This window comes from Mus musculus, chromosome 10 (genome assembly GCF_000001635.26).
Source record: "Mus musculus strain C57BL/6J chromosome 10, GRCm38.p6 C57BL/6J".
Lineage (NCBI taxonomy): Eukaryota > Metazoa > Chordata > Mammalia > Rodentia > Muridae > Mus > Mus musculus.
In genome coordinates, this window is record NC_000076.6 from 114,947,668 (window position 1) to 114,970,407 (window position 22,740).

The 22,740-nt window shown below is 40.2% G+C and overlaps 1 long non-coding RNA gene across 2 annotated transcripts; it reads left to right on the forward strand.

Moving 5' to 3' along the window:
* Window positions 1–224: 224 nt before the first annotated feature.
* On the forward strand, window positions 225–4,438 carry Gm31267. Of its 2 annotated transcripts, none has more exons than XR_380812.4 (4): window positions 225–292; window positions 1,038–1,143; window positions 1,680–1,868; window positions 4,111–4,438. It is a non-coding gene; the product is annotated as a predicted gene, 31267 (long non-coding RNA). The 2 variants fall into 2 exon arrangements; XR_380811.4 differs by having other exon boundaries at window positions 1,665–1,868; window positions 4,111–4,341.
* Window positions 4,439–22,740: the final 18,302 nt, after the last annotated feature.

Genomic DNA, 22,740 nt, shown 5'->3' on the forward strand with positions numbered 1-22,740 from the left:
GACCCATTCCAAGGCTCAGAAAACACCAAAGAAAAAGCATCAGAAAGGGGAAATGTAGGAGGCAGAGTAAGAAGACTGTGTAACACAAAGACATCGTTTGAACATGACATGTAACACCCATAAACTCACGGTATCTGTGGTTAGCAGCACAGGATTGGACACACAGCATGGCTACAGGCAGACCTGTGAGAATCTACCTGTCCCTGGGGATCCATTGGCAGTTAACGGTCTCTGAGGAAGGGAGTATCATTTTCTTCAGTGATACAGCCCCTGGTATGTTACTCTTGCTCCAGTAAGTAACCTCCTACCCAATCTTGTGCAAGAAACCTAATTAAACTCAGTGGGTCTCACACAAGAAGGAAGGCATGAAGGTAGGAGGGAGAACTCTTTGGACGAAATGTTCCAGCAGGAAAGGGAGGATAAGAAAGGGAATGGAGAGTACAAATAACGACAATTCATTAGGTAGGTAGGTAGATAGATAGATAGGTAGGTAGGTAGATAGATAGATAGATAGATAGATAGATAGATAGATAGATAGATAGATGATAGATAGATAGGTAGAGGTAGGCAGGTAGATAGATAGATAGATAGATAGATAGATAGATAGATAGATAGATAGATAGATAGATAGATAGATAGATAGATGATAGATAGGTAGGCAGGCAGATAGATAGATAGATAGATAGATAGATAGATAGATAGATAGATAGATAGATAGATCGATCTCTTAGAAAGTACTGTCAAAATTTTAATGGAAAAAAAGAAGAAAAAAACAGTAGATTGTCAGACAAGAAAACAGCTAAGAGAGGAAGAGAGTTAAACACCCAGGCCTGTTTTGGTGGCATGTTTGGTGAGGTTGTAGAACCTTTAAGAGGCACTTTTCTAGGAGAACTATATTCTGGGGGCAGGTGTTAGGGGTTCATAGCCTGGTTTCCATTTCCAGTCTTGGATCACTGCTTGAGTTAAGAGTTGGATATACTATCTCTCACACTTCTGGCCTGATGGCTTGGAGCCATGCATTCCCCTAATGCTTGTAGACTCCCCCTCTGGAACACCCTAAGCAGAAAGAAACTCCTTTGCTGCCCTGGTGTTTATAGTAGCAACAGAAAAGTGGCTTATGTAAGTTTCCAGAGAACATACGAGGTAAGTTATATTTTCATATGAGTTTCTTCTAAGTGTTGAATGAGATATACTTTCAAAATTAGTTATCTAAACAGAATTATTCTTCCTGGAAGAGTCTAATTAACATGAGACTCTGTTGTTATTTTGGGGGGGAAAAACTTTTGAAAAGAACATTATACACTACTACACTGTAGGAGTTTGCTGGATGATTTTGGCTTAGCTCTTTATGTGAGCAGCTAGTTCTTCGTTCTCTTTTTGGCCGGTTTGTTGGCTTGAAACCAGTATTTCAGTTAGTGATTTACATCCTCTTTTTATTGGCTGTTCTGTCAAAACTCCATGATAACCATTGAAATACTACCTTAGCACATCACCGAGAACACGGAAACCCAAGGAAGGTAGGCAGCAGAGCTGACAACAGGGCCAGCCAGCTCCTTAATACACTCAGTCATTTGCATTATGGCTGTGACTAGTCACAATAAAAATAATTATATTCTCATTAAATAAGACTATTTCTCATAATAGCATAATTTGATTCAAATAAGGAACTGATCCAACAGGACCTTGGAAGGCCTGGTGCTGTTTCTCTCAATGGCAGCTGACTTGGCAGAAGGTACACGGGAATTTACTTCTCTGTTCCAAGCGTCGACACCACCTGTGACATTCCTAAGATTTCTTTTTGTAAAAATTAAATCTCCTGCTCTGGCTTGGAACATTTCTACTCGTAATGGCTACATATGGACACTGAGGTGGGTTTAATAATCTCCGATTTTCCCCTAGTTAGCTTTTCTGTCGTTCTTTAGACATATTTTGTATGAAACAAACACCATGGGTTTTTTTTTTTCATTTAATTAACATTAAAGTCATGAGAGTATGGCTCTCAAGATCTTTCTAAGCTTTTTTGCCATTATGAATTTTTAGAAACCTGAGTGTTGTCTGGAAAAGGAAATATTTTAATTTATACATAAAAGCCATTATAAAACATTGATTTTAAAAATCAGTTCTGCCATTTAAAATTTGGTGGTTAAAATCTTGTGAATATCTTCATTTGTATTTTTCTTTTACATTTGAGTCTACTCGTTTTAATTTTAAATGCTCATTCTATTTTTTTTTTAATCTCAATTTCACCTTACTGGAGAGTTACACCCTAATGTATACTCAGGCACTTCAAGCATTGTTTCAAAAGATCTCCATGGTAACCTCTTGTTAGAAGAGGCTATGCTGGTACAATTCATCTTCTTTGTAAAGAAACCTCAGTCTTCGTCATTGGATATTTTTTTTAGGTAAGCCTTCTTTATATAAAAAGAATGACTTTCAAAAGAGTCAAGTCCCCTCTGCCTCGTGCCAAGCTCAGATGCTTTCCGTTTTGTGAAATATTGTACTTCAAGATGTTAAGGGCCCTTTTGCTGTTTGATGGTCATTGAAATAGCAATGTCCACTAAGGCAGTCTGGACAAGATACTGCTCTCTCCTGGCACAGATCTGCTCTATTTCTGCTGTTCAGTTCTGGATGGCATACAAGGACGGGGCTATGGAACAACCTCCCCAGAGAATATGAAATATGGCCAGTATTGAGTTCTCATAGTCACATGGTCAAATGATGATGTCATGGGTCTCAGCTGTTTCACAGCTACTGATGTCAGCAATAGATGGGATTAGATCATATATTGGAACTAGAAACAGCTTCCTCATGAGGAATATCCAGATCTTTTACCCCAATCACTTATGCACATTAGGAAAGTTCAAGGAGTTTTGTTTGCTTGGCTGGAGTTCTGCTGCCTTTAGTCTTAAGAGCTGGTGCCCAGTGATCCACCACCCAGATTCTACTTCAGTTGGCCAAGAGGGAGGTCTGAATATCTGCAATACAACAGCTCCCTCCATGAGATTCGACTGTGCAGCCAGTATTGAGAAACAGAGTCATTTTCATCTCTTGTTGATAGCTCTGGCTCAGACTATACGTCAATCTCCCCTCAAGGTCTTCTCTTCAAATCTCAGAATGCTTATGTTACTTTTATAGAAGTTGCCTCTTGAAAATGAATAGACTTCACTTTCACAACTGTTTCGTGCATGAATTTCAAGGCCTGATTTTTGAAGTCACAAGTATAACACTGGCTGTGTCTTTCTCTCTGACTTCATAATATCACAATCCAAATTCTCCTGTAGGTCAATAATCCTTACCGACATGGAAACATTTATATACCATAGAGGGGTAGAGGCTTAAAGCTGCATGGTTCGATATACAACCACACCCCTCCATGGTCCCTGCCTCCTCTCCTTGAGCTCATTTTTGTTGAGAGCAGAATCTCTTATTGCTATTCTTCCCTGGAAGAGGTTAGGAACACAGTCAATGTTCTTTATAAAGGACAAATGAATCACCAGGTATACAGGGACGGCCCACAGTCTTGTACTTACAGTATGTTAGGTTCTACAAAGATCCCTGTGGAAAGACAATAAAGACCTTATTACCAACACAGAAAAAGTTAAACCTACCCCATGAGTTATCTCATCCATTCAATAGGGTTGTGTGTGTGTGTGTGTGTGTGTGTGTGTGTGTGTGTGTGCATGCATGTGTGTATGCACATGTTTATATGTGTATACATGTATATTTATAAACATTTCCTATAATCTTAGGTAGTTATAAACATGATTCCTTGGGTTTTATCAAGCAACCTTTGTATTATTTGTCCCTTATCTCTCCTTCTCCTTCGACAATGACAACCCTCCCTCCTCCCTAGTTGGAGCCTCCTCCATGTTTTTTTTTTTTATTTCTCACTGCAGATTAACTGTATCTTGCTATTCTACTCTCAAGCCCCACCCAGGGTCCCTTTATACTCTCCTGCTTTCTGTAGTTACACTAGATTGCATATTTACATGTGAAGATTTGGAGCTAGGAGCCACATACAATATTTGTCTTTCTAGGTCTGGGTTACCTCATTCGATATCATCTTTTCTGGTCTACACTTTTAACTGAAAATTTCCTTTTTCTTTACAGCTGAGTAGTGTTCCATTGTATATATGTGCATCGATTCATCCATGGAAGAACATTCAGGTTTGCCTCTCCCAGGCAGGAACCCCCTTATTGGTTATCCAATACAAGTCATCAGCCTTGATACCATTTACAAAACAAACTCGGCAGACTGTATTAATCTATTTATGTATGTATGTATGTATATCAAAGAGAAAAGCTATCAACTTGAGGGCGGTGCCATGGGAGGGGTTGGAGGGAGCAAAGGAGGGGGAAAACCGGTGTGATTCTGTTTCAATTAAAATATATTTTTTAAAAACTTAAAAAACAAAACGCATAAGGAGCTGTTTCCTTAGTACAAACCCACAGAGCAGTGCACTGGGTGGGAAGACTCTTGGTGCTTTATCAACTTCAGGTGCCCGTACCCAGATGCCCCCAGCCTCAGAAAGGCTCTGTGCTGCCATCTTCGGGAATGGAATCTCTCTCTGAACCATCTCAGGTCCTCCTTGGCTGGTATCCAATGGAGGAAAACTCAATAATACTAGTGATAACATTCACCCCAAATCAGCCTTAAGAGGTCTGGCTTCCCCCAAATGCCCCCCTAATCTCTACCTGAATAATGGCTCTGGTCCCAGAACTGCTGTTATCAATCTCCCTCCCAGCTGTGGTTCACCATTTTTGCCCCAGAACGATGAAACTTGTAGTAACAAGAGCTCAACAAAGAATCACGTTAAAACATCTGTTTTCTTTACAAGATCCACATAAGTAAATTCCTCACAGTTATGGTCTTCATGTGTGTCATATTAATGACCCCCTAAAATGAAGAATGGAGAGAGAGACTGATCTTGTTCAACCCCTTTTAAATATAGAAAATTGGAGCTAGGGACTCTGTAACAGTGGGAGAAAATCCACCAAGCTAAATGTCACCCCTTATCTAAATATACATCTGCACATCTGTAAGAAAATTTTCCTTCGCACAGACATCCCCTGACAGTAGAGTGTGAAGGTACCAAGAAGTCTTATTGCTACGCTGCTTGTCTGGAGCACAGTGAATGTTAACCTTTGAAATTTTTCCATGGGCTGGGGCTATGACTAAGAGTATTTGTACCACAATCAGTCATGTGCTAGGAACATAGTCCATGAAATCATTTTATTTCTTTCTTCTCAGTTTTTAATCCATTCTTGGGGTCAATGAAATAGTGGAATCACTGACTCCATTCCCTGAAACTTTGAGCACACCTACCTCTATTTCTTATCATTTCAAAGGAGTCTATTTAATTGTAAATTACGAGTTCTATGAAGAGAGCTTTATCGTGTTTCCCATTTGCAGTTGTTTACATTTTGCTATCAATATTTTCCCACCAATATGCCATTCAGAGGCTGTTATGCTGACACTAATGCTAATGGTTGTATCATGCTTCTGTTCCGCTACAGTGCATGTTTTTTAAAAAAGCATAAAGAGCCCATTTTGCAGATGTTCATACAGCCTCATAGCACAGTGCTGCTTATAGCCTGCGCAGAAAATACGCCGAGACATCCTGTCTCCTGAAGCCAGTTGCAATTCAGAATTATCTGAATTAATTGAAACCCGGCTCCATCAGTACATATTCATGATCCAGATGAAAGATGAGATCGGGAAGTCCTGTCCATGCAAATGAACAGCATGCCTACAGCATCAACCGAGTCAAGGAGCAAAAGCAGAACAGATGTCTCCGGAAAGAATGAGCCCCAAGATCACCATTACTGAACTGCCCAGTGTCGGCGTTTCGGTGGTGATCACAAAGAGAGGGGTTGTAAAAAGTCAGAGCCACAGGGGCCGCACATCTGTCCCAGTAGCATAACTCAGCCTGAGACCTGGATGGGAGCCTGACAGCTTGCTCCTAAAGGGAGACGAATACTCCGTGGGCGCAGCACAAACTTAATCTCCTTGGAGTTCGGCACTAAGTCTAGAGAACACTACTTATTGATCTCATCTCACAACAAGGCACTTGCGTTTTATCACCAGTAAATAGCCCTTGTGAGTCTTTTCGGGATTCGGGGCAGCAGAGATAAGAGCACATTTTCCTCCGCTCTTTTTATTTAAAAATAATTTGTAGGTGGAAGCAATACACATAGTGAGGAAACCAGAGAAGCAGAGGGACTGAGAAAACAGGTACAGGGTGAGCAAAGCTGCCAATCACAACAGAGCCTTATCCCTGGTATTGATCGAAGATGAGACCTAGGGCCAGCTTCATCTCGTTCTGTCAGTGTCACCAATGGGGAGAGCAGGCTGCAGAAGCTGGCATCATACCTCATGGGGTCCTGCAGAACTCATAATGAACTGAAGTGTGCTTCAAACAAGGGGACTGTGCCGCGGCACTGGCAACAACATGACAATTTAATAATAAACAGAAGAGAATCAACAAAGCTGAAGAGCCCACGGAGACCTGGCCTCTCTGATTATGCCTCTGGAAAACGGCACTCCGGTGCCAATTTCAAGGAACTGAAGTAAGGTCCAAAACCCCACAAACCTTGGGCTCACTGCCAGTCTTCATCTGGTTTATCCTGGGGCTTTGTGTGTTTTTGCACTCATGTTCACGTCCTTTTCTTTTCTTTTCTTTTCTCTTCTCTTCTCTTCTCTTCTCTTCTCTTCTCTTCTCTTCTCTTCTCTTCTCTTCTCTTCTCTTCTCTCCTCTCCTCTCCTCTCCTCTCCTCTCCTCTCCTCTCCTCTCCTCTCTTTTCCTTTCCTTTCCTTTTCTTTTCTTTTCCTTTTTATGCTAGTTTGCATGTTGCAGTGATTAATTTTAAAGCTCACATATATATCCAACGTAGAGCGAGTATAGCCATCCTAGTGTTGAATGACATATCGCCATTGTGGTGGCTTGAAGCCATAAAGGCTGCATCACAATAACGATTAGTCATCCCTTTCCTCAGTTGTTTATCTAGAATTATGCAAATCATGCAACAGAATGGAACTGGACAGCAGAAATCAGTCTCCCACCCTCTCCTCTACACCCACCCCTACACCCACCCCACCCCCAAACTTTGAAGATAGCTGGATTTAGAAGTGCAGGATGTGACTGGGCCAGATAAAACCAACACTGAACGGAAAGGGAACACAAAAATCTTCATATTTGAGTTTTTCTTTCTTTTCTATTTTATGGGCATAAGAATAGAACCAAAATTGGTGGAGTCTATAGCTTATGCAACTCAGGAGCTCTTTTGAAGATAAAGATAGACAATCTTTTCCCCAGAATTTATATTCACGATATCACTATGCTATGTAGGACCCCTCTCAGAATGTAGGTAGAGTCCTTGAAAGTAAGATGACATGATGCTTAAAGAAAGGCTACCCTTCTTCCTATGTCACACGGACAGCCTGATTGCTTTTTTTCTCTCCTAGAGATCTTGTCTATTTCCCATAATCCTCTAGTGTTTGCTTCCCACGATCTTTTCCTTAAGCCTGGACAATACATAAATTCTGGAAATATCTCAGAAGACACAGTTTGGAGCACATTCCTAACAGGAACTAGTCTTATTTCCCAAAATCCTTCTAGAGATCTTGCCTATTTCCCATAATCCTCTAGTGCTTACTTCCCACGATCTTTTCCTTAAGCCTGGACAATACATAAATTCTGGAAATATCTCAGAAGACACAGTTTGGAGGACATTCCTAACAGGAACTAGTCCTCTCCAGAAAATTCTAAGATACGCACCCCAGAGCAAGGAGCAAGAAAGATCAAGGACAATAAAATTCTTTGCTTGGTCTGAATTCTCAAATTTGGCTTATTCATCCAATCCCACAGGGAAAAATAATCAGAGATCAGCAGGCCGAGGAACAGTTAAAGAAAGCTGTCAGTTCTGTCACAAGGTATTCATGTTTATTCCTAAGGAAGATCTGACCAAGGACCTTAGAAACTTTAATTTTAATTAGAGCAAGAGGTGAATTAACAACTCTAGCTGCCAGCACAAACAAAGGCCCAGAGAAACCTCACTTGATCTCACAGTCAGCAATATCACCTATCTCCAGTGTGTGCTATCTCTCTGCATATAGAACAGACACCCAGGGACAGTGGAGGAGGAGGAGGTGGAGGAAGACACAGCTACTGCCAACAAAAGGATGCTGCAGTTTTAGCAGTCTGAGCAGTGATCCTAGACCAGGGCCAACCAAGACAGGAAGGTAGTTCACTACTGCATTAAACACACACACACACACACACACACACACACACACACACACATATATATATATTACAAGAAACTTATGAGTGTAGGTTTAATATATATGTGTATATGCATATATGCATATATGTATATATTTATGTGTGCATGTATATATATATATATGTTTAAATATGTATAAATGTATACACATATGCATACATATAAGTGAATACATATATATGTATAAACATATGTGTATATATATATACATATATATTAAACCTAGGTTCATAAGGTTCTCCTAAAAATTTTTAAAAATCTACACTCATTTCAGTATAGGTGGGGAGATACCAGCTTTTGAAATGTAGCAAGGAGCCCCTAGTGGCTCAGCTCTGGCCTTCTCTATAAGAGCATCTACATCACAAGTTCGGCATAAAAGCTATGATGTCAATACAATTTTAGCACACATTAAAATTCAACCAACAGATATTAAAATAACCTAGTATAGTGGGAAACTGGGGAGTTGTTTGATGTTCTAGCGCAAGTAGCCTAAATTAGCCGTCCCGGGCTCCTAGCACCCTCCTCAACTGCCTTCCACTTTCCCAAGCCTGCCACCCAGTGCTTCCTCTGCCCCTGTTAATTCCTGCTTACCCACAGTCCCCAAGTTGTCAGACCATGTCGGCTCTCCCTCTGAAATCTCCCTAAGTTTGCCCTCTCCTTCCTACTTCCGTTTTTTATTAGGGCTCCTTCAGTTCACTTCTCTCTAGTTTATGCCATTAGCCTCCCAGTCACATCTCTAATCCACCTTCAAATTCTCAAGATCTGTTTCCTGAAGTACAAGTCTATTTTCGTTGCTACTGTACGTATATTACAAAAATGTTCACGATCTCCCCATTCCATAAAAATAAAAGATAAAAAGGAAAAAAAAATTCCACTCTCTTTCTTGTGGTCCCCACCTCCGTGGAGACCAGCCTGTCCCTGGTCCTCTCTACTCCAGGCATATGAGACTCTTTCCCGTTTACTTCGGGCTCTTGCCCACATGCTATCTGCTTGGAAACCTGGTTTTGTCATCAAGATCAGAGTTCAAGAGGTTATGGGTGTAGCTCAGTGGGTCACATGCTTACCTGGCATACACGACAAATACTGAGTGTTCAGGTTCAATGCCTGTAAGCCCAGCCCTAGAGAGTTAGAGGCAAGAAAATCACATGTGCAAGATAAACTTCAGCTCCACAAGTTCGAGGCCAGCCTGGGATATTTTGGGACCCTGTCTCTAGAGAGAGGGAGGAGAGAAGAAGTGAAACAGGGAGGGAGGGAGGGAGGGAGGGAGGGAGGGAGGGAGGGAGGGAGGGAGGGAGGGAGGGAAGGAGAGAGGGAGGGAAGGAGGGAGGGAGGGAAGGAGGGAGGGAGGGAAGGAGGGAGGGAGGGAAGGAGGGAGGGAGGGAAGGAGGGAGGGAGGGAGGGAGGGACGGAGGGAGGGAGGGACGGAGGGAGGGAGGGAGGGAGGGAGGGAGGGAAGATTCAGTTCAAATGTCATTTTTTTCCCATGAAATTTCCTCTGACTCACCCTCCGCTGGGCTGAATGGCTATTTTCTTCCTTGAGGCTCTGTTGTGAAACTTTCAGTCTCCTTAAAATAAAATTATTGATGTTCTCATCTCTGCTCATTAGGGTTTATTCATCTCTGTCTCTCTAGCACCCAGCAGAGAACCGACATGCCAATGCATTTCATAAAAACTGGAAATAAATAACCCCCCCAACATAAAATATTGGAGCAAGAACAGACTCAGAGCTGAGAGTTCGCTCCTTATTTATTTAATTCTCCTGCCACAACAACTTTTAGAATACTGACTGGTATACAAGAGTCTATGGGGAGGCCAGATTCACACATAAACTTTCCAGAGCCCCAGAAAAGGGAAGTGCTTTTATCAAGGAGACTGTAGTAATTGTGTTTGTTGGGGGTTGGGGAGGACCCCACTTTCACTTTGTATGTCCTGTCGGGTATGCAAAAAATATCTTTAAAAAAACAAAGCAAAACCATGTCTCCTGGGGTTTGGAGGACTCTCTGTCTTTCAGAGTTAGGCGATGCTATCAGCCTTCAGAGCCCTTGTTGGCTGTGCCAGGCCAGCTCTTTCCTTCAGGTATTCTTAATTACCGGGGACTACTACAGAAAGGCAGCTAGCTGCACCAGTCTCCAGCAGGCAAGCCAGCAGGTTTACCATATTCCCCCTTTCAATTAGACAGTCCCAGCTAGTTGGAAACTGCAAGCTGGAAAAGTTCCAACAGAGCACTTCCCGGAGGATCATTCTTATTGTTAAATTACCCTTCCCTGAGACACTGATTCTATATCATCACAGGGTAACAATAAAAGGAGTCAAATTCCTTTTTACACAAATGATCTGCAAATAAGCCCTGTGGTCGGCTGTATTATTGTTCTTGATGATCCAGGACTCTATTCTCAGGGACAGGATTATCCATTCCCACCCATTGATGTGTAACCTGTTGAGCATCCTCTCAGGGATGGGGTATTTTTCCTCCTTATTTTGCTGATGGTAACTTAGAAGCTTGAAAACTCATTATAAAGTTCCACCAGACCTGAATTCGGACCCTGGAAGGATTAGAACAAGTATATTCCAGGAGAGATGTTACCAACAGCCAATGTATAAATGATGCTTAATGGTCATTTGTAACTGTAACACCACGGGCAGTTGACACAAAAGCAACCTAAACATTTCTATGCAAATGTATGAAAAACGCTTTATGTGCAAGGTGATTTGAATCTGTAAAGGAAGAGCTATGTTCCCACAGGATTTATATCTTGTAGGATATAGTAAAGAAGAAGATAACTTCCAAAAGAGGAAATCTATTAACTAATAAGTTATAAAATATTCAGCTTTGCTATCAACTTAAACATTAAATGAGTATAATATAATTTTGGTAAATTTAAAACATATATATTAAGTAGTAGAAGATATAGCACACAAAGCATTGGACATTTGGGAAAACAACTTGGTGGTAAATATTTAAAGCTATAAATTCTCTCTCTCTCTCTCTCTCTCTCTCTCTCTCTCTCTCTCTCTCTCTCTCTCTCTCGTGTGTGTGTGTGTGTGTGTGTGTGTGTGTGTGTGTGTGTGATCTGTCTGTGTCTCTGTGTGTTGCATGCATGGAGGTATACAAGTGTGCCCACCTGTGATGTTCACAATATGCATGTAAGTATATTGACGCCAAATCACATATCAAACAGCATCTGTTATCCTTGGCATTGCTCTGAGATGATTCAGGGTCTGTTGCTGAATGGGAGGCTCATTACTTCATCTAGGCTAGACGACCAGCACGTTCTAGGATCTGCCTGTCTCTGATCCCAATGCTGGGTGGGAGAGATTCAAACTCGAGTCCTCGTGCTTGTACCACAAGCACACTTACCCACTGAGACATCTCCCTGACACCGCAGAATCTCATTTCACCAAAATGCTTTCCAAAATGGCTTTGCCAACTTATGATTCATAAGCAGTGCATAAAGGCTGCACTCTCTCCTTACTTTCTCCGATACTTGTTTTTGTCTTACTTTTTATGTTCTTGCTACTGGCATTAAGTTTTTTTCTCATATAAGTTTATACCTTTCAGTTAATAGGAACATTGAAATATTTTATATACTAACTAGTAAGTGCTCTATCCATTTGTCATAGCCTTTCCCTGGCTTTTTGCATTATTTTACAACCATTTTCTCCCACTCTGTAACTCAGCTATTCATTTTTGATGATGTTCAATAGACATAGAACTGATTTTAATATAGACAAAGCTACTGGGATTGCCTATGATGTTTGTATGCTTGCTTGCTTTACCTCAGTTAGCAAATCCATATCCCAAAGAAACCGTGATATTCTCCCACAAAGACATATTTGTTTCATTTACCTGGAGACTGTATGCTAAATAATCATAATTTTCCTTTTAATATTAGCCTCCTTATTGGTCTCAATACCAGTAGCACATGATAGTCAACATGACTTTACAGAACATCTTAATATTCAGAATTATCTATTTTCTTCAGAACTGCCATCACATTCAGAATTTGAAGTAAAACTCTTTAATATACTTATTAGCATTGTTTATTCTAACAGTGACTATAACATATCTCTGCATTTGTCATTTTAATTCCCTTGATAAAAGTTTTAAGACATTTCTCCACCAAAGCTACATGTTTCCTCTATTTGAAATGCATTAAGTACCTTACAATCTTTGTTCTATTGTGAATAATATCTATTCCAATTTGATTTTACAGAACTATATGGAAATACTATTGACTTTTGCATCACACAGTCTTACAGACCTCTCCTGGGTTTCTTATAAAATAATTAACTTTGTCTGTAAGTAATAAAAATTTTGCCTAGTTAAAAAGTATACTCACCATTTACTTATTTCCCATATATAGGACTTGGAATACTATTTTGAACATCAGCCATCAACTGTGGTCAATCCTGTCTTTTCTTAACTTAAAGAAATCAAAGTATCTTTCTGAAATATTACACTTCTTGGGAAAGGCTTTGTTATACAAAAATACTCTTTTAATGCCAGTTAGTAACTATCCTTGGGAAATACTGCGCAGATGCACAGGGGACGTGAAGGAGGTCTTTGCGATTTCCATTGCTGGTGACATGCTGAAGATCACTTAAGAACTCAGCACTTTAACGACGGCTATGTAAGCATCGCTCAACAGTGTTTAATAGTAAAGCTCATATCTACCAAGCTCCTATCTCCCTAGTGTTCTTCATTCCTTCTTGTATATCTGTGTTTCCATCTGTTGCAGTTTTCCTAAAGGAATTTCTACAATGTTTCACTTACTGCAGGTGTGCTAGTGGAGAAAATCTTTTGGGTTTGTGTGTCTGCAAAAAGACTTTGTTTTTGAAAAGTTGTATTAGCTGGGTAGAGAGCTCCAAGTGGGCACTTTTGGGTTTCATATTTTAAAGATGTTTCTTAAGAGAAATCGGCTGTCACACTTGTTTTTCTTCCTTCATACACACCGTGGCAGTTTCTCTGCCTGCCTTTAGTATCTCCTCCTTAACACTTGTTTAAGGCGATTTGATTGTGACGCACCTTGAACTTGTTTTGCTTTCCATCCCCATTGCTGGTTGGTCTTTGAAACCCTGTAGATAGCTACTACACATTGAGTTTGGAAATTCTTCGTCCATTATTTTCTTAGATATTTCTTCTGTTTCTCGCTGTGTTACCGATTCCAATTGCATGCTTATTGGGTTATTTAAAAGTATCCTGCAGATAACTGATGCTTTCTTCGGTTTTCTTTTGTAGTTTCTGTAGAAATGCTTTGAAATTCACTCGTTTTTTCCCTTTGTGGTGTCTCATTAGACATTAATTCAAGGCAGTGAAATTGTTCTCACACATTTTAGAGTTTTAAACTCTAAAACTTCAATATAACCTGCAATCTGATTTCTCTATGGACCACACAAATCATTTTTCCTTTAAAAAAAAACTATTATCTACATCTCTACTTAACTTTTAAAACATATGACATAATTTAATACCTGCTTCAAAGTCCTAATGTGGAAATTTTAACATGACATAAAAATTTGTCCACTTTCAATTGAATAATTGTCATTTATATTATTAAGCATCTGTGAACTCCTGGTGACCTTTGATTGGATCAAAGATCTGTTTCATTTTACCCTGTTGGGTCTTCTGTATTTCTTATGAATGTTGCATTTGTCCTGGAATGCAGTAAGGTTGCCCTTAGGTGATTGTAGCCTGTGTGGTGTAAGAAAACAACAGGACCATGATATTTCCAGGGCTACTATTCTCCACTGCTGAGAAAAGTCCTTTCTCGGTGTGCCATGGATTACAAAGCTTTCCCGTTGGGTCGGTAGAAACAGACACTATTGCCATGCCAAAAAGAGTAAAGGCGCTTGCTCTCCTCATTATCTCTGAGTGTTCTTCCCAGGAGCCCAGCTAATCCTGGACATTCACTTCTTGATTACCATGCTGCCTCACATCACGGAACTTGTTCCCAGGCATCAGAGCTTTCTCCTCTAGGTGTTCTCCCTGGATTCTCTTTCCCGGCTCCTAACAGCAGAGTGTTTCTACAGAGGTTCCTGGTGCCTTGTACCCCAGAAAGTTGAGGGATCATCTCATTTGTTTCCTGTCTCTCTCAGGGTCAGCCTATTCTTGTCCGATGCTCACTATATTGAAAATATTTTGTCTGTGTTGGCTTGTTTGTTTCAGGCCCTTACTCCTAAAGCTCTGCTTTGCTCCAAAGTCGTTTATATAAATTTCAAAAGTATAAAAAAAATACTACATAATCTCCAGGCATAAAATTATAGTCACTTGTTATTTAATGGTAGAGGTGCACTTATTATGTGACTATCAGAGGGTTGCTACATGAGCCAAGAAGACAATGACATCAGTAGGCAATAAAATTTTATACAGCTAGCATCGTATATATCACCCGTCACTGACTGAAATGTTACCATGAGGTGACTGACGACACATAGATCCACGGATAATGAGTGGAAGATCTTATAATAAATGCATAGAGATAGATGACTGAGGGAAAGAGAGGGTTTGAGACAGTAGATTGAGAACACATGATTCACTGGATAAAATTCTCCCTTGGTACTGCTGTCTTGATTTAATCCCAAGAATGTGATCAGCTCCATGATGGACTCCTAGTATCCAATATTTTTTATATGAGTTAAGCATTTATCTCAAGTAATTAGAAAAGCAACAGAAACAACTGTAAGAAGTTATCACCAAAATTAATAATAATGAATAGAAATGAGATTGAAGAAGTCTCTTCCACCATAATGACTTGGAAGACAAGGGATTTGGAGACAAAATGTTTCCATACTTTCAGAGGAACAAAACTCTCTAGACAAAACTGTCCAGAAAAACATAAAAATAAAATAAGCTACTTGTGCATTCTGAGGCAGTAACTGTAGTTTCAGTGATTAAAAAAATATATATATGAAGCACTAGAAAGTAAATTATATCATTTTAAAAATATATGTGAAGTCCTAAATAAAATATTAACAAACTGAAAAGCAGTATTTTAGGAAAAATGATGTTTCCAAGGAAGATTTATATCAAGTGTGCCATCATGATTCAACATTTGAAAACCTTAAAAACTTAAATTTCCTATCCTTATTAGAATAATTTGTTTTTCAGTATCCATCCTAAGTAACTGGATGTAGTGGTATAGTGGTCTATAACGTCCGCACTTGGAACGTCTATAACGTCCGCACTTGGAACGTCTATAACGTCCGCACTTTGAACGTCTATAACGTCCGCACTTGGAAGGCAGAGTCATGAGGGTTATGAGGTTGAGTTCAGCCTGGATTAAATATATATTAAAATCCTACCTATTCTTCTCCCAAAATACTATTATCACATTAGACTTTTCAAAATCTTTCCTCATAAGTGTTGCCACACTGCTACATATAGCAATAATTAGGATTTAGCTGAACATTTTGTGATGACTATAATAAGAATACACACACACACACACACACACACACACACATATATATACATATGTATATATATATATACATATACATATATATATATACATATATAATTTCTCAGTTGGATGTAAGTAATGTGGTTTACAATGGTTTACATTGAAAATTCTATGATGAATACATCCATGTCCTGTTCAGATTTTAAGCTGTAAACCCCAGTGAGGCCTAACCTGGTGACTCTATTTACCCTCTCTATAAGGACTAAAGTTAACACGCAAGCCCCACTTGCCCAAGGAGAGATAACCTCTTGGAATACTGGGGGTTGTGGTTCTTGTGAGATGACAAGTTGCATGTTTCCACTCCCCTAAACATGTTTGCTTGACCCAATTGCACTGCATGTGCTTGACTGGACATAGGTGGGGAGTATGTGGGCAGGAAGTAGGCCAGGATATATGCTTGGTCCTGGTTGGACATGATGGGGAATGCCTGATGAATTTTGCCTTTTTAAAGACTCTGCAAAATGTGACTCATCACCATTTTCTGGGAACCCTAGAACGGTGCTGGCCAGAGTCCATCATCCTGGCCAGTAGTTAATAAAAGCTTGCTTCAAATTTGGCTCAAAGATTCTGAAACTGATATCCTCACGATCCTCAGTTAACATTCCCCACCTACTTGTAAGTACAAATAACCTCTTCCTTGATCTGCCTTACCTAGATCTAGTCTTCCTGTTTATTTAACATGTATCTTTGCCTAACAATCCAGGTGATATATATGGTCATATTTACTGCTTCTTATAACCAGAATTTCCTATCTTCTTTTTACAATATGACCTCAGTAAGAAAATGTATAGTCTTGGGTTATATCTCAAGAGCCTTAAACAGACCCTAGAAACTTTCTTGTATTTCAAATGAACGAATAAACAGCCGAGATTCTGATTGTCTGGAAATAATCTCCAATGATACAAATCCACAGGATGTTGAGGCACCAAATTGATTCTCTGGGACTAGATATCAGATGTACTGAAGGCTAATACACAGGAGATCTCTTACCATCTACATCTCAGTGGTTTGTTATTCTTCACATGTGTATGCGTAATAGTATGTGGTATACAGTAGCCTATATCACCTGTGATTTAAAAAAAAGGAACCAACCACTGATACATGAACATCCTGATGAGTCTGAAATGCATTACGCTTAGTGAAAGGGCCAGACAAAAGGTGTGTGTGTGTGTGTGTGTGTGTGTGTGTGTGTGTGTATGTGTATTTCTATCCTATGAAATTCATGAAACAATGCACAATGGTGTAAAATAAATCAATGGTTGCTTGAGGAAGAATGATTGTATCAAGACACAACAAAACTTTGAAGGTAGTAAAAAAAAAAAGTCTTCAATATTCTGATTTTAATGGTAGTCCCAGTGGCATGTATGCATATCTCATCAAATATTTCACCTGATATATGATAAACATATAATAAATAAAGAATTGATCATAAAAACTAAGCTCTAGGAGCTGTGGGTTCTGCCTCTGCGATTAGGTCTAAACTACACGGGACCAATGGTCCAGAAGAAAGCATGGCTGTGAAGTGGAACTTCTGAAGGTGAAATGAAAGACAAACTGGAGCCCTCGTTTCTCTCAGCATTTCCACCCACACTGTAAGTGTGGGTGACATATATAATATATGTATTATTCAGCACAGAGCCAAAGCCTAGTTCTAGAGACTTTATAGAAGGATTAGGCAAGTGAATGGGAAAGGAGGCTTGCTGCTGACATGGATTCTGCCCCATACCAGCCAGGTCAGCTGGCAAGACATGAACCAGCATCTGTCCTTCCTGACATCTGGCTACTGCCACAATCCTACCTTGTAGAGCTTGTCAAGTTTTTCTTGTATTAACCCTAACAGTGCAGGAATATGTCACCAAAAGAAGTCAGAGAAACGTACCCCACCTTCAGGAGACATGAGCAGAGACATACACACTGGGTCTCTTTGTCCTCCTTGCTTCTTACATTCCTTACTGTCTCCACATCTTGTTCTACTTAGGACCTCTAAATTTCATCTATATTCATTTAGAATGTCTTGATGTGCCCATAAAATATTTGATACAAAGTTTAATGTTGGAATTAAATGTACAAAAATACACAGGGAACGACTTGGAAGCATCCACAGAGATGAGATCATTCTCTGTGGACCCAGCAATGAGCTTGCCCAGGAAGGACGTGTACCCAAGAGGAGACCAACGAGTCTTCAAGATTACCCTTGTGAGATACATAGAAACAGGAAAGAGGAAATGCTCTGTTCTGCGGGATAAAACGTGTATCTCTATTCCAGGGCTCACTAACGAGGATGTTCTGGCAGTGATGAGTCTCATGACATTACTGTGAGATAGACAAAAACCATTTCCTACATTTTACAAACACTTGCAGTGAGGGTTAGTGACTGTAGATTTGACTCCCCATCCCCACACCTACCCCCTCCTGTGCCAACCCCCAGTTATTTTAGGATTACAGTTGGGATGGGCCTGAAGAGGAGGAGATAAGATCAGCACAGTTAGTGCCACAACATGCTCCTGTTTTGTTCTTCATCCTACAAAGCAATAGCTCCAGAAGTGCCTATAACAAAACTGTAAAGAAAGCATCACTCTTGGCTTCTAACTTCTCCAAACACAAGAGCTACAGCTAACCACCAAGACTAGGAAAGCCAGGGGAGATCCTGGCCCCAATCCTCAAAGGTAAGACATTCACAACCAACAATTTGCTTTGGATTATAAATTTTAAAAGATCAAAGGACCTAGTGAAACCCATATTCTGAGCAATAATAGAGTGTAACCTTCTTCAGCCTAGGCAGGCTGGTTCAGACCATAAGCCACTGAGGTGGGGCCACCTGCAGTGCTGCTTCTCCAACTCAACTAGTTTCCTTTGATGTGACCTGCTACCTGCCATGAGGCCAAACCGGTTCTCCAAGATTTTCCAGAGTTAACTACAACCTGTGAATTTGGCGACTTTCTGCTAAAAGTCTGTGCTGACAACATCTCAACATCAATGACAGGGGATGGGTTTCCCTCTTTATAAGCACAGGCTTTTATTAAACATTTGAGCCTTGATCAGAACATTGTCTTGGCTCCATTTCTCTCTCATCCACCTAGTTTCCCCTCTCTTTTCTGCCCTGGTTTGCCTCTCAGGTGTAACCCAGTTTATGTTAGCCTTGGCCCAATTTCCAACAATAGAGCACTGTAGTGTCTCAGAATGAGCCCAGGTCATTAGAAAGTCAATGTTTTCTTTCAATGAAACACCGATATCAATCATTTAATACTGTGATGTAATTAAAATACATGTGTTAATTATATTATTATATTAGTTATAATAATATAATTATGTTATTATAGTTATATGCAATGAATATATAATTCATATATAATAACACACACAGAAAAAGAGAGAGAGATTCTTACTTTCTGGGATCACAGCACAGTCTACATTATAAAAGAATGTCATTCATAATAAGCCCCGTTCAAACTCACATAAGTTATGTTACCTTGGGGGACTCCTGATTGGCATCTAAGTAGCTTCAATATGACGGTTCTCTGTCAGAGGAACCAACCTTGTGGTCAAAGGATGAAATTTTCAGCCCCTTCCTTAACCTCTGAGATTGGGCAACAGGATCTAGAGAATGGGTTAATCATTGGTGGTCAATCTTACCTACAGAATGAAACCTTTAAAATCCACTAAAGAATGAGATTGTGAACACATCCATCTTGTCAAACACACTTGTGGGTCTATCGACACACACCCTAAAACACTTCCCCTGACATCTAGATGGGTGGAGCACACCAAGTCCATATTTTTCTACGGCTGGAACCCTTCACGGTCTCATTCAATGTGCCTCTTCATCTGGATGTTCATTTGTAACCTTTACAATACATTAGTAGTAGCAGAGAAGGTAATTTCTTGGATTTCCTACATTATTCTAGCAGCCTTGTCATTGGAGTCTGTCTCTTAAGAGCCATCATTATTTGAACACAGCTCTGACTGGCTACAGCCAACATTTAACTTATGCTCTCTTTTCCTTTTCAGTTTCCCTCATAGCTAGAAGTTCTCCATCACGTTTCTGTTATGCTTTTACTTATTTGTGTGTACATAGAACAGTACCTGTGTGGCACTCAGAGGACAACTTGGTGGAATCTGTTCTCTCCTTCTGCTATGCAGGTCTTGGGGACCTAACTTGGGCTCAGTGGTAAGCACCGTAATCCCCTGAGATGCCTGACCAGGTCCCTTCCCCACTTGTCTAACTTACAATTCTGACTTTGTTTTGTTTTATTTGGGGACATAGTTTTGCTATGTGTGATGGTTTGTATATTCTTGGCTCAGGGAGTGGCACTATTAGGAGGGGTAACCTTGTTGGAGTAGGTGTGTCACTGGGTGCACGGACTTAATAACTTCACCCTAGCTGCCTGGAAGTCAGTCTTCTGCTAGCAGCCTTCAGATGAAGATGTAGAACTCTCAGCTCTGCCTGCACCATGCCTGCCTGGATGCTGCCCTGCTCCCACCTTCATGATAATGGACTGAACCTCTGAACCTGTAAGCCAGCCCCAATTAAATGTTGTCCTTTATAAGCCTTTCCTGGTCATGGTGTCTGTTCAGAGCAGTGAAACCCTAAGACACTATGTATCCCATGCTGCTCTGAAGCTCACCGTGTAGCCCTCAAACTTACAGCAATGCTCACACCTTCATCTCTTTGGTGCTGGAGTTCCAAGCATGGGCGACAATGGCCAGCCTCACTTCAAATTTTACCTGGTCCAACTTCTCTTTGGAACAAACAAATGAGCCATACATTCTTGGCTATTTGTATAAGAACAACCTGTGGGGGTTATTATTATCCTTGAGGCCATATAGATCAAAAAACTGATTAAAATGTAACAGAATGGGGAAAGAACAGAGAGTTCAGTTAAAATACAGTTGTGTCAGGAACACACTGTGGTGAAGCAGCCTTGAGAGTAAGGATCAGCTTGCCAAGAGTGGATGAAAATGCTCTCCGTACAATGAATTTCTAACTCTGGATTCTTCCAACATCAACAACATCAAATTAAGTCTATTACAGTATGAATGAGATTTCTTTTTTGAGTCGGCACCTCTAAAAGTGCATTGCAAAGAATTTTCTCCCATAAAAATATGAGGGCTGTTATCAGGAATTCAAATTTTCATTTTGCTCACTTAATAGTACCTACTGTGTGTCCAGCACAGCTCTGCTTGTTGGGGGAAGCAGTCATCTGTTTTTAAATTCCATTTATCCCAACGCTGTGATGCCCATATCTTTTTAAAGCAAACAAATAATTTTATTCCTCTGTGAACGAAATCTAAATGGCTAATCACAGTTACTTATCAGCTCCTAAAACGTAAATGGCAGACATGGCCAGTCCTTGTGTGGGGTCTCTATGGAAAACATCATGCTACATAAGACATATTGCCAATTTGATAAAGTGGTTTACAGGGCTTTACATCCTTGTTGAATGGATGCCCCAGTGCGGCATCAGGAAGCCCTGCTGCTGACAGCAATGTATTTCAAAAGATATTTTAAGACTGATTTCACAATCCCCTCTGGGCTTCCAGATACACTGTGCCTTATATATTAGAAACCAGAATAGGTCTAAGTTGAGCGAATGCTTTGGTATACACACACATTCATGCCTTCCAGATTTGTCCTAAAGTATTAACACAGGCCTTTCATTTTTTTTCATAATTTTATACTCTGCTCCCCAACACTGTATAAGATTATTCTGAATAGCTGCAGTGTACTACCAGTGGTACTGCTGAAATGACTCTGTGAGACACATATTTACACATGTAGAAATAGAAAAACTGTTTAAAACCCCGAGGACTTGCTGGAACGAAAGGCGCCGAATAAGTGCTAAATATTATCATTTCATCCAAAAGAAGAATGAGGTAGAGAATAATCTTGGGTACGGCTGAATATGCCGCAGAAGTACTATGTTACTTATTATCTCAAAAGTTCATCAGGGGCCACCAAGCTCAGCAAATTTGACGAGAAATCCATTTTCCTGCTGACAGTCTTCCAGCCCGCCCTCGCATTCTTGCTTCTAATTACTTAATTAAAGGTGTGTCATAAGGAAATGTTGTCATTTCTCTTCCACAGACCTTAGAACTATGGAGATGATCATCACGGGTTCTTTGGTACTCCTGAATGACGGTTCCTTCCCAATGCAGTAAGCTATGTCACCCCGACTTCTACTTACAAGGAGAATATACATGCATAGCTTCTCTGAAAACTGAAGAATGACTTTTTTAATGTTTCATTTCTCATTAGATAGTAGGAGAAACTGAACAGAGACAGTTACGACCTAGTGCACCTGCCTTTAGCTTACTTTTTTTGTCTCATGAAAAAGCTGTGTTCATTATCATATATCTATCACATATCATAAGTCGTCAGAGCATGGAAACCAGGTTATCAATACAAGCAGTCATCATGTTCTCTGAGATGCACTGCTTCTTCCAAGCACATCTGTAATGGAAGTTAAAGCTCAACACCCAGAAAACAATTGCCGTCTGGAAAGGGGGACACTGATAACTGGATTGTGCCTCAGATTCCTCATCGAGGACAGAGAATGGCTGGTAATGACAAGCACTGACTGGCAAAGTTGACTTGGTCAATTACCTTCTGCTGAACTGAGGTCTGCGCAAAGCATCCCACAGAAACAGATTGCTCGGGAGTGGTGGGAAAACAGACATACTAAACTCGCCAACATAATAGGACACAGCCTCATTTGAGCAAATTGGAGTTTCACTTTATTGTCCATCATTCCCCCCCCCCCGTGTGCCCCAAAACAATGACATAAATCTTTACTGGCCATTTAGGACCATTTACAGGACATCAGGTACACACATACACACACACACACACACACACACACACACACACACACACATGCTTAAAACAGAGACATGAATCTTTACTGGGCATTTGGGCTCACTTAGAAGATATCAGGTCTTACTATAGGTATAGATCATTATTTCTTTCCCATTTGTAGATGCAAATCATACA